The following is a 12352-nucleotide window of genomic DNA, read 5'->3' on the forward strand; positions in this document are numbered from 1 at the left end:
AAAATTAATAAACTTAAATAGGAAGAAAATCTTAAGAGCAGTTATCTCTGAGTTGTAAGATTTTAGGTAATTTTTTTTCCTTACAATTTTTTGAGTTTGTATTCTCACAGAGAGTGATTTGATTTTTTTTAATTAATAGACTCTTTAAAAAGCTCAATTTTCAGTTTACACATAAACTGAACAAAAAGTATGGAGTTCCAATATGCCTCTCTCCTCCCTCACACATTTTTCTCTATTATTAAAACCTTGCATTAGTATGGTACATTTCTTATAATTGATGAGCCAATATTGACACACTATTATTAACTAAATTCTAGAGTTTACATTAGTGTTCACTCTTTGTGTTGTACATTCTGTGGGTTTTGACAAATGAATAATGTCATGTATCATCATTACATTATCACACAGAATAATTTTTCTTCCCTAAAAATTCAAAATAAACTCTGAAAGGCAAATAATCATCACATATATAAAGGATTTACGGTGAGTGTATGAGACAAGTTTAGTCCAATTTCCCTGAGTCTAGTCCTCTCTCTCATATGGGGATATGCTCTCATGTTGCAGGGAAAGGTCCTATATAAGTTGTTTCTCTCTTTGCATTGTTCTTTAGACTCAAGCTCGGGTTTTACTTCTATGGTATCATTTGTCTTCCTCCTAAATTCCATGGTAGTGTCAGCCCAAGGAAGCCTGGATGACTGAGTTCAAGAAGTTGTATTCTTTATGATGGCCAAATCAAGCACAGGAAGAGCAAAGCTCTGCAATGCCTCAAATCTTCTTGATGTGGATGCCCACACAAATCAACAGACTTTATATAGGTCTTAAGAAAGAATTAAAACTCAACAACCGTCACCAGTTTTAGGTTTCTGTACTTTCTCTTTGGTTTATCTGTAAACCTAAAACTGCTCTTTTACTGAAGGATAAATGTTACTATGTAACATTTTGATTCATGGCTGAAAGAAGTGACACATGTAAGAATCACTGAAGTGTTTCCTTGTTTGTCTGATTTATTAGGTAGTTTTAGAGAAGGAGAAATATAGTTTCCTCTATTTACACTTATATATCTTATGTTGTGGGTTCTTTGTATTTGGATACTATGTTTATAATGTTATTATTTATGACGTTGTCTTTGTGAAAATATTAGAATATTTATCAGAATTTTATCTTTACAAAAAATGTTCATGTTGCTCTTCACTGAATGCCAGTGAGATTTGAATTTTTGTCTACATCTCCTGAGAGCAATTTACCAAAGTTTTAGATTTTATGAATGAGAATTTGATGTGTAGTTACCTATTTTTTAAAATCAGCTTTAGCTTAATCCCTTGGAATTGTTTTCTCTTTTTACACTGTGGGTGATTTAGGGCGTTCAAGTAAATGAACTGAAGTAGTTGTGGAATTGGGTCAAATAGAGACTAATACGTGGTAGTGAACATTAAGGGGATGAACAAAGAATAAATCTATAGTAACAATAAATACATACCATAATTCAGGCATATTATCAAAGTAAAAACTATATGCATTTGAAGTAAATTTCTCACTTTAAGTAGTGAAGACTTGAGGGCTACAATGTGTTGAAGGTGTGTTTTGTAAAATTAGTACACCTTCAATGAATACTGCAACTCAAATGGAAAAGGTCATCATAAGATGGGTTCTTAATTAATTAAACAAGAGACAAAAACATGCTATCACTTTTAAAAGTTGTGATAATAATCTTACAATACTAACCTTATGATAATAACCTTATCCTAACAATTTGTTTTAACCCGATAGCTGTAAACTTCATTGATACATCATGTAGCAGCTGCAATATATTTGCTAGTGGAGAATGTGTCTAAAAGGAAAAGTGAGCAAATTCATTGAGGACTTTATAAACAGAAAAAGGAGAAAAAATTAGGAGCAAATAAAGGGTGCACCAAATTTACCTATAAATCGGATCTGGAAAAAAAAATTTGTCTTGAATATGGCTTCTGAACTATCACTGGCCACTTTTTGCCCCTTTTCAGCTGCTTCCCAGTGATTCCCAGAGCAATAGTTAAGTTCATAATTATCTCCTGAACTAGAGGCATCTCTACCCAGTAACATATGGTACAACATTTCCACTCACATCCCCAGTGGGACTTCAGACTCAACAGGATCCAAACCAATCTTTTTATCTCTTCTCTGCCTTACTTTGATCCAGATTTCCTCCTGGTTCTGCATTCTCTTTCTTGGAATGTTATAGCAGCATTGACCCATTTGCACAAGCTGGAAACAGAGAGGTCATCTTGCATTCCTCCTTTTCCCTCCCCTCATCATGAAATTATGACAATGCTGCCCTCCCTTTACATTACATTACACTGGTCTGCCCTCCCTTTATATCCTATCAGCTGACACCTTCTAGCTCAACTACCTGCTCGCCTCTGCACAGATCCTCATTTTATTCTGTATATTCTCCTTTGTTCTATTTCCCCACCGACAATCTTTCATGTACCTTTTCAAAAACCCTTTACTGATTCCTTCCATAGATTGATAAAGACCACATCCCTTTGAACAGAAAGCTACTTGTCATTCCCTCCAACATCCTACCTGTCCAAGGCTCTCCTGAAACCCTACCCACCAGTGTATGTATGGAACTATTTGCCTTTCTTGGAGCACATTATGTTTGGTAATGCCTTGACGATTTTGTGTAAGTGATTTGCCTTTTCCAGAAGATCCTTTCATTTCTTTTCCTTCTGATGAACATTAAACAAGTCTTGGACACCATTCCAATTTGAGCTGATCTTTACATATGCACAAGTATAAAGCACTGACCATACTGGATTGTAACTGCTTGTTCACAATGTACTACATGGGGGCAGAGACCAGTCTTCCCCTCCCCTGTCCCCAGAAACCCTGATGCCACACAGTTTCCAGCATGAGTAAGGGTGTAGTAATTATTTTCTGAGAGAATAAAATGGTTGCCAAAGCCAGATTCTGAAGGGCTTTGAATATCACAAAAAGGAATTTTATTCTATAGACATAGCTTTGAAGCATAGGAGTGATATAATCAAATCCATGTGTTAGAGAGAAAACTTGGGTAAAGTAATTAATTGATGGACTAAAGATGGGATATATTTGTTGTAGGGTTGGCAGAAATGTCTGGAGGCACAATTATGGATTTACTAGGATATTGGGCTGAAGAGTGGGGATATGATTCATGCAATGTTGTATGCCAGGGCTGAATTACATTTTGAATATACAGTAAGAAAAAAAATAAGAACTCTTAGTCTGCTTCATATCCTACCCAGTACTGCAATTCAGATATTAGGTAGGAAAGCATGATTAACACATTTTATAGTAATTAAACACATAAAAGACTTAGGCATTTATTAAAAAAAAATACTTCTGGGGCGCCTGGGTGGCTCAGTCGGTTGGGCGTCCGACTTCGGCTCAGGTCACCATCTCGCGGTCCGTGAGTTCGAGCCCCGCATCAGGCTCTGGGCTGATGGCTCAGAGCCTGGAGCCTGCTTCCGATTCTGTGTCTCCCTCTCTCTCTGCCCCTCCCCCATTCATGCTCTGTCTCTCTCTGTCTCAAAAATAAATAAAACGTTAAAAAAAATTTTTTTTAATTAATAAAAAAATTAAAAAAATACTTCTAACTTCTTATAATACCCTACTATGGCTGGATCAATCACAAATTTATGAAACCAAGTTGTACTTGTTTATATTTAAACTCTTGGAGCAATACTTTCCACAGCTTGACACTGTATGTAGAAATTTTCTTAAATTCTTCTACCTAGAGCCTTATGATGATGTTATTCTAGTAGTTGGGGAAACTGTCTATGAAAATAAATAATACATATTAAAAACATTTTTTATAAATTTGTGAAAGAAGACCACCAAATTTTCAATAATGAATTCTATTAATGCCCAGAGTTTCTGCCAGAAATTCTTTTAACTTCATCTCAATTTTCTTAGAAATGAATTGTTGGATATAATCTAAGAAGGTCTTCTGTAAAAATTTAATCTAAACAAATCTCAGATAATCCCGTGATGTTTTCCAATATTTTATAACACAACCAAATTAAGAGACCATCCTGTGCTGTTTTACAGAATTCACACTTCTGAAATATTAAGGCAGAGGTATGGCACATACTTCCATTAGAAAATGGATAGAAATAAGTAAAAGTTGGGCAGAGTCATAAAAATGTTGCTGCTTCATAATATCCAAGTTATTTGTCAGAACATATTTAAAATCCATAAGATTTTTTTTCTGTGAAGCAAGTATAATTAGATATATTTCACCTATTTTATACATTTAATGTAAAAGAATGAAAGGCTTTCATATAATTCTAAACTTTAATATGAAATTATTATTATCACCACTATCCTCATTGAAGAGAAAAATAGATTGTGGTAAGAAAAGAAAGGTTAAGGTAACACATTAAAAGTAAAGTATGGCCAAAAAAGAAATAATTCTCCTAAATTATATAACCTATGAGTAAATATACTAGAAATAGGGTAACTGCATTTCAAGGGGTCAGCACTGAATCTATTTTATTCCATGAAGGGTTGTTTATGACAATCAATACTGTCACTCATTTTTGATGATCTTTTGTGTCCTCTGTGCCTCACATTAAATGCATCAACATGTTTGATTTTTAATTTATCCCTGTTAAAGTAATTTAGTTCAACCTTCACTGAGGAAATGCTGTTATTTGCAATGACAGTGAATGCTATTTGGCCTCTTAGGGCAAATGGGACTGTCAGCCACATTGTCAAATTTTGAGTTGACACAGTCAAGGAGCTAGTGAAGAGGGAAAATGGTAGGTTCCAGCTTTTAACAACATTGGGTGGTGGGATGCCAGGGGTACACACTGGTTTTTAGTTAGTTGTTGTCGTTTTTGTTTTAAGTTCATCATCTTTGATTCTGTGAAAGTTTCCACTCTTCTCTTTATCACTGAGGGTCAAAATGTCAGTCATTTTTTATTCTTCTGTCTTCCATAGCACCCATCCCAAATCATGTCAACCCACATTTTATGTCTAATCCAAATGTCCTCGTCCTAATTCAAACTTTTGTCACTTAACAATTGTGTAGTTTCAATGGCATCATAACTGATCCCTCACCTTTACTTTCTATGTGAGCCAAGCCACCAAATAGATTACCACTATGTTAATTTCTTAAGAAGTCTCATTCCCAACCATGTCTCCCCCAGATTTTTAGTGTCTTATATGATCTACAAACTAATGTCAAAAATTCTTTGCCTAATACCTATGTTTTTTTCACAATTTGCTCAAGCTTTTTGTCTTCCTTAACCTGTGTTCCTTGAGACACATGGGACTTATTGGTTATATCTATCACTAACTTCCATTGGCTATTGATAATACAGGATACATAGAAAAAATAACTCCTCATGCTAGAAAAATCAATCTATATTTTCTAGTAACTAAAAGAACAAGTGTGTGTGTGTGTGTGTGTGTGTGTGCACTAGTCTATAAAAGTAATTTAAAAATTCAAACAATTCAGGAATCTCTAAATATTGCTAAACTTTATAAAAGTTGGACATTATTTATTTAGCTGTTTATTGTCTGTCTACTGCTTCTCATTCCACTAAAATATAAACTCCACAAGAACCAATGTCTTGGCTCTCTTGTTTACCACTGTATCCTTAATCTCTAGAATAGAGCTCAGAGTCTAGTAAACATTCAATAAATAGCTGTTGCATAAATGAATGTATCCCCAGTACTTGGCAGAATGCATGGTGTTTAGTAAGCAATCAAGAAATATTGATTAAATGTAAAAAACAATAAATGACAAACATTAAGAATTAGCATGGTAAGGTCAAAGGTAGGAATATGCATGAATATTTCCAATACACTTTTAAGGACCCCTTAGAACTACTACTATAAATTTTGGAGTTAGCATTTGACTCAAGGCACTGTTTCTTAGGGAACAAATACTCAGGCACCATTAGGGCATGCAAAGTCACAGGGCAATGTAGCTGCACATGACCCTCAGCAGATCAGCTCTCTCTGGCTAGGATTCAAAGTAACCGGTTGGGTTGAAAGAGAGAACAGGGAGGGAAGGTGAATGGAAGATTCAGAGAACAAACCAAAAGGTAGGACCTATTATGTAATTTCAGCTCAGTGAAAAATGAAAATCTCTTGTTCAAAAAAAATATATATATATGTCATTAAAGGTAATAAAATATAAAACGTGTCCCTTTCTCTGTGGTTTCTTTCTTGACCTCTCACGTTGCTTTTATTTGCTATTTAATGTCACACTCATTTGCCATAGAAATACTCACCCACAAAGTACAGACCCTTGCAGGAGCCCAGGGACCCCACCTGAACCTGATAGGCCTGCAGGCCACCACTTCCAGGATGCCTACCTAAAGCCATCTGACAGACCTGCAGACCTGACTGCACAGGGAAGTCAACCTCCCCTTCTCACCACTGATACCCAACATAGACAGGACCTACCGGCATCCTTAGAGATTGGAACTCCTACATCTGTACACACTGTGCCCCTGGACCCTGGACCATGAGTGGCAGGATCAGCACCACTGAGTCACCTACTGGAGCAGGGATGCTGCTGCCATTGCCTGCCCTGAAACATCGGTGGGCACCCTTTATCTCAACCCACCCCAAGTCCTTGCCCAGGCCCCATGGAGCTCAAAGCAAGAAAGAGAAATGAGAGTCTCATATGAGTGGCCGCCCCAGGCAGAGGGCAACAGCAGGCATGGGAGAGGGGCAGGAGGAGGGCCCAGGGCCTGAGGAAGCAGAGGACAAGGAGTTGGGAGCTGGCCTGAGAACCCATCCTGAGGAAGAGCAGAGTGTGTGAGCCAGGCTCTAAGTTCTGGCCATATCCTCCAATGTCCCATATCACTTCACTTACAAGCTGTAAATTTACAGATAAAATTCTCAAGAATTTTAAGACTGGAGAGCAAAGCATTAAACCCCAACAATGGGACCTTCCTGCATGTGTGTGACCATTCCCATGAAGATGGCCTCCAAAGGGAAACCTCCAAAGGGAAACAAAGCCAGGGGCTAGGTCTTTTAGCTCCTGACAGGACAGTGAGGAGTAGAGCACAAAGGTTTATTCTTGTGGGTGACCCACATCACTACAACACACCCAACTGCACTATCTAATCTCCCTGCAGACTTAACATGTGCTGTGGTTTCTGTTTTCTATTGTAGATTAACTTGCTATAGTGCTATGAGACAATGATTTATAAAAAAAAAAAAAAAAAAAAAGGAAAAGAAGCTGGAAAGATAGCAAAGCGTTTGGTTCAGACACTTACAAATAAAAATAAAAACTAATGAGGGGTCACCTGGGCAGCTCAGTTGGTTAAGTATCCAACTCCAGTTCAGGTCATGATATCATGGTTCATGAGTTCGAACCCCACCTGGGGCTCTGGACTGACAGTGTGCATCCTGCTTGGGATTCTCTCTCTCCCTCTCTCTGACACTCCCCCCACTCCCCACTCATGTGTGCACATGGGCATTCTCTCTCTCTCTCTCTGTCTCAATATAAATAAATAAACTTAAAAAGGAAATAAATAAAAATAATGAAGGTAAGTAAAAAGGAGAAGAAAGGCAATCTTCCCTGGAAAAGGTAATACTTATTTAAATCATGGTTTTCTGGCTTTGCAAAAGATGCCATATTATATCCATTTAACTATCAAACTAGGTTATGTGATATGAACGAAGCTACTTAAAAGATAGGAAATCTCTCAAATGAGAAGGCATCCTTAATATTTGTTAAGTGCAGTCTGTATACTAGGAACTTGAAAAACATTATATTTAGTTTACACACAACACGATATTTAAAGCAGACATTATCTTCACTTGTCAGTTAAAGATGTGGAATTCAACAGTTACTCTAGGTCAATTATTATTCTGGTCAAGAACAAGTAACTAGTAAGTAGAATGGCAGGAGAGGAGACAGGACAAAAAAAAAATTCATTTTGTACTTAGATTTTCCTCAATAAGCACATAAGTTGCTAGTCCGAAAAAATGTAAAGAAAATTTAGAATGAATACTAATCATCTATTTGTACTGGGCAAGTTACATTTATGAAGACACAAAGCAGGTAATGCACAAATTCATTAGACCACTCTTATATTACTCATCATTCTTTTTTTCCCTCACAAATCACTAAAGAGAATGTTATGGAAAGAAAGTAAATCTCTTTTAGATCAATATATTGTACCTTATATAGTCATATATGCATAATATAAACCCATTGCTCATAGCAGGAAGTAAGGGTAGAGCTGGTCATTATACTTTTCTTTGCAAATGTATTCCACACATATATTTTACCAAACATTCTAAATAGCTCATAATCGAGAATTCTGAAAGTGCTTTAATTTATAATTTTCCTATATTTGTACGTTCGCCAGGGAATTTGTCCCATTTTTAAATATTTAATTAGCACTCCTTGACTCCTGGCTTTTTCTACCTAAATTTATTTAAAGATCTTTAGAATCTGTGTGTGTGTAATACAGGAATATTACATTAATAATTCTAGTCAAATTGAGAATATTTTAATTCTTTTTTTTTTCAAGAAATGGTCCATTTTCAAAAACTCTTCCTCAGTTACAGTTCTGAAGAGATGACATATTGGTTCAATTACAGCAAAATTTGTTAAAGATATATAAGTATATATATCAAGTATATAATATTTGAGCTGAAATCGCAAGTCATATAAGAGATTTTTATTAATTTGAAAATATTTAAAAATCTATAGTTTGCCTAAAATTCCAAATGGAATATTTTGAAGAAGAATGCGTTTTTACAAATAAAATCTCAGTATATTTTCAAAAACTCTGAAAAAAAGTTTGTCTTGAAAAGATGTTAAGGCTTCTGGGGCAAATGGTCAAAACATTACCTTATGTAAAACATATTAATCACAGGGGAGCCTGTGTGGCTCAGCTGGTTAAGCATCCAAGAGACTTTTGGTTTCAGCCCAGGTCATGATCTCATGGTTTGTGGGTTTGAGCCCTGCATCACGATCTGTGTTGACAGCACGGAGCCTGCTGGGGATTCTCTCTTTCCCCCTCTCTCTACCCTTCTCCCGCTCACTCTCTCTTTCTCTGTCTCTCTCAAAATAAATAAATAAGCTTAAAAAAAAACTTAAGATATAACCCTAAAAAATCCTAATTCTAAAATGACAAGTCAAATCTCTATTATGCACTGATTGCCAAATTTGAGTTAATAGATTTCTATTATCAATACTAGGAAATTCAACACTCTTCATTTTAGTGAGAAAAAGCAAATCATCATCGATATGTTAGTATCTATCTATAACATCCTTAATTAACTAAATCTGAGGGGTGTTTGCCACCATTGTTACCTTTTTGCTAGAATAATCCAAGGTATGGTGCTATCTGGTTTCAATATCAATTCTAAAAGCACTAATTTGATTCATTTTTGAGACATAATAATAAAAAAGACATATAAGAAATTGGAGTTGTGTTCATGTAACAGCTCTTAATTACAGCCCCTGTAATTTGATATCTAAAGAATATTGAATGATAGTTCTAAACCAACTATCTGTTGTCTCTTACTCAAAGCATATCATCAGGGTTCCTGAATAAATAGCCATGATAGAAAGGGAATCCCTGTGGCAGAAATTAAGAAATAAAGTACAGGAAGGATTAACCTCCAGCCTCCCATGCTTTTATCTCTAGCATGCCTCAAAACCAAAGAGAGAATGCCTAACCATTAAAAAAGATTAAAGGTGTTAATTAGACTAAGAGATAGAAACCTATCACCCTTATGTCAGGCAGACCAGACTAAATCTTCTAATGGATTAAAACACTCATACACCCACACCCCCCCCTCACACACACACAGAGGTTTTTTTTTTTTTTTTGTCTTTACTGAAATTCTGCTGATGATGGTCTGATGTACATTTGTGAATAATTTTTGTCGAAGGTGATTAAAAATTGTCGACAATATTTTTATAGAAAAAAGTCATTTCAATTATTCTAATCAAACTTCTTTGTAACATTCAATAGTGAAATTTAACTATATGGGGCTGAGAAGAGTAAGCAAACTTCATAACAATGAAATTCAGAATTGCCAATTCTCACATTTCCTTCACTTGAGCCCATTATGAAGTTAGTATCAGATTATGTAGAGATTCTTTTATTTTTCTTTCAGGAGAAACACAGAATATGTTAGTCACGTACATAACTTATGTGACATCGAGATGGATTTGAAGTCTTTTTTTAATGTTTATTTATTTATTTTGAGAGAGAGAGAGAGCAGGGGAGGGGCAGAGAGAGAGAGAGAGAGAGAGAGAGAGAGAGGAAGAGAGAGTCTCCAGCAGGCTCTGTGCTGTTAGTACAGAGCCCAACACAGGGCTCAAAGTCACAAACCTCAGATCATGATCTGAGCCAAAATCAAGAGTCAGATGCTTAACTGCTAACTGACTGAGCAACCCAGGCATCCTGGATTTGAAGTCTTTTAGTGTTAGTTGTCAGAAGAATATAAAATTATTGTCCAAGATAATAATTACTTTTAAGTAAGTCATTTTGTCTTTTTATGTTTTACCATTTTAAAATTTATACATTTCCATTGTTAAAATATAAGGGAAAACCTCTATTTCACGCAGCATAAAATATACCTATAACGTTAATTTACTTACACACATATATACATGCATACATATGTATGCATATACATAAATGTGTATATGTCTGTATGCATGTGCATATATGTATATACAACCCACGTGTATATGTCTATATGTATGTGTTTGTCTACACACATACATAAATATACACACATGTATTTTAGTTTCTATAGCAGAAGATGAAATATTCTCTATTTTCTCTCTCAAATGTTAAATATTTTCACTTCACTATACTTTAAAGGTAATGTGAAAGATAATGAGGCTAGAAATCAAAATAAGTTATATGAACACACAACATTTTTTAGACGATTATTTAAAAAGTCATTGAAAGCATTACTTTAAAAGAACTCTTTGACCACATCGTAAGGGCCAATAAAACCCAAAACAACAATTGTTGGTAAAGATACTATCTTTATATAAAATGAGCTCCACTAGCTCATCCCGGAGATGGTCTCCAATCCACCAATCCCCAAAAATCAGAGGGACTTCAGCTTTATTTTCAGCAGAGTGTGGACAGTGCCGTGGCAATGCTGCCTAAACTGGCCACAGGTCTGGATGGCAATGTGTGATTCACAGGAGTCTCAGATTTTGAGTAGGCATCGGAGTGCAGGACCTTTGACTTGCTAGGCATATCTATACCACGGCTAGCTTGTTGATCCCCGGACTTCTGAGGCTGTGAGTGCAGTTTGGAAAGTGCGTTATAACCAGCTGGTAGAGAAGATCTTCACCTGCAAGTACGCCAGCGACACCAACCTCCTAACAGAAAGCCTGATTGCAGAGAGTTCCTGGAGACCGCTGAGACACAGCGAGGACTTACAATAGTCTCTGTGAGCTAATGGCAGCTGCCCAGGAAAGTGAACTTAGCGTCTTTTTCTAAACTTTGACTAAACATGAAAGTCGCTTGTACCGAATGGTCACCGACCAGGACTTTGCATAGGAGGAGCAAGTAGTGTGGGAAAGTTGCACAATGTGGGTGGTGACAGCTGCTTTTGTGACTCTGACTTGAACTTAAGTCATTCCCTGAGCAAGTTGGCCGGAAGCAAAAAGTGGGAGCAGCCACCTGGCTTGTTGGGCCTTAGCGACTTGGAGCTGGCCCAGCAACTTCAGCAAGAGGAGTACATACAGCAACAAGCAATCCAGCCTGTGCCAATGTGAGCCCTGTCACTGCAGGAGAGAGGAGCCCCATCTGTACGCACAGCTGGAGAGAGTTGGCAGCAGCTGAAGCAAGAGGCAGACCGTGTCCTCCTGTGCGCCTGCCCAGTGTGAAGCTGCCCTGCTCCTTCGTTCAGAGGCTATGGCTATTTTGCTTGCTCCCCCAGCTCAACCTGTGAGATATGCAAGGTTACTTATTTATGAACTGTTGGGAATCAGAGCATGCAGCAAATACCAAAGTCAGACTCAGTGACACTCACTGAATGCTTATTACATCGAGGTTTGAGTCACCTCATTCAGTCCCCGCAATATCCCAAGGCAAGAACTGCCATTCCTATCATCTTTTCATGGATGAGGATACTGAGGCACAGAGGAAAGCAGCAGTTCACTCAAGATTGCCCAGCTAGTCAATACGAGAACAGAAATTCTCCCAAGCTTGTCTTATTCTAGATCCCAACCTCCTAACTCCTATAGTGCAGCCTCATCCCCCATAACTTGGGAAGGAAATTGCCAGCTAAATAGAGACGAGTAAATGCCATTATAATGATGTATATTAGATGAGTTAGCAAATTTAGATACTAATTCAACCAATTATATTGA

At 36.8% G+C, this 12352-nt stretch overlaps 1 pseudogene; it reads left to right on the forward strand.

The window, feature by feature from the left end:
- Window positions 1-6697: 6697 nt before the first annotated feature.
- LOC122495966 lies at window positions 6698-11866 on the forward strand (annotated as a pseudogene).
- Window positions 11867-12352: the final 486 nt, after the last annotated feature.

Source organism: Prionailurus bengalensis, chromosome F2 (assembly GCF_016509475.1).
Source record: "Prionailurus bengalensis isolate Pbe53 chromosome F2, Fcat_Pben_1.1_paternal_pri, whole genome shotgun sequence".
In the NCBI taxonomy this organism is placed as follows: Eukaryota; Metazoa; Chordata; class Mammalia; order Carnivora; family Felidae; genus Prionailurus; species Prionailurus bengalensis.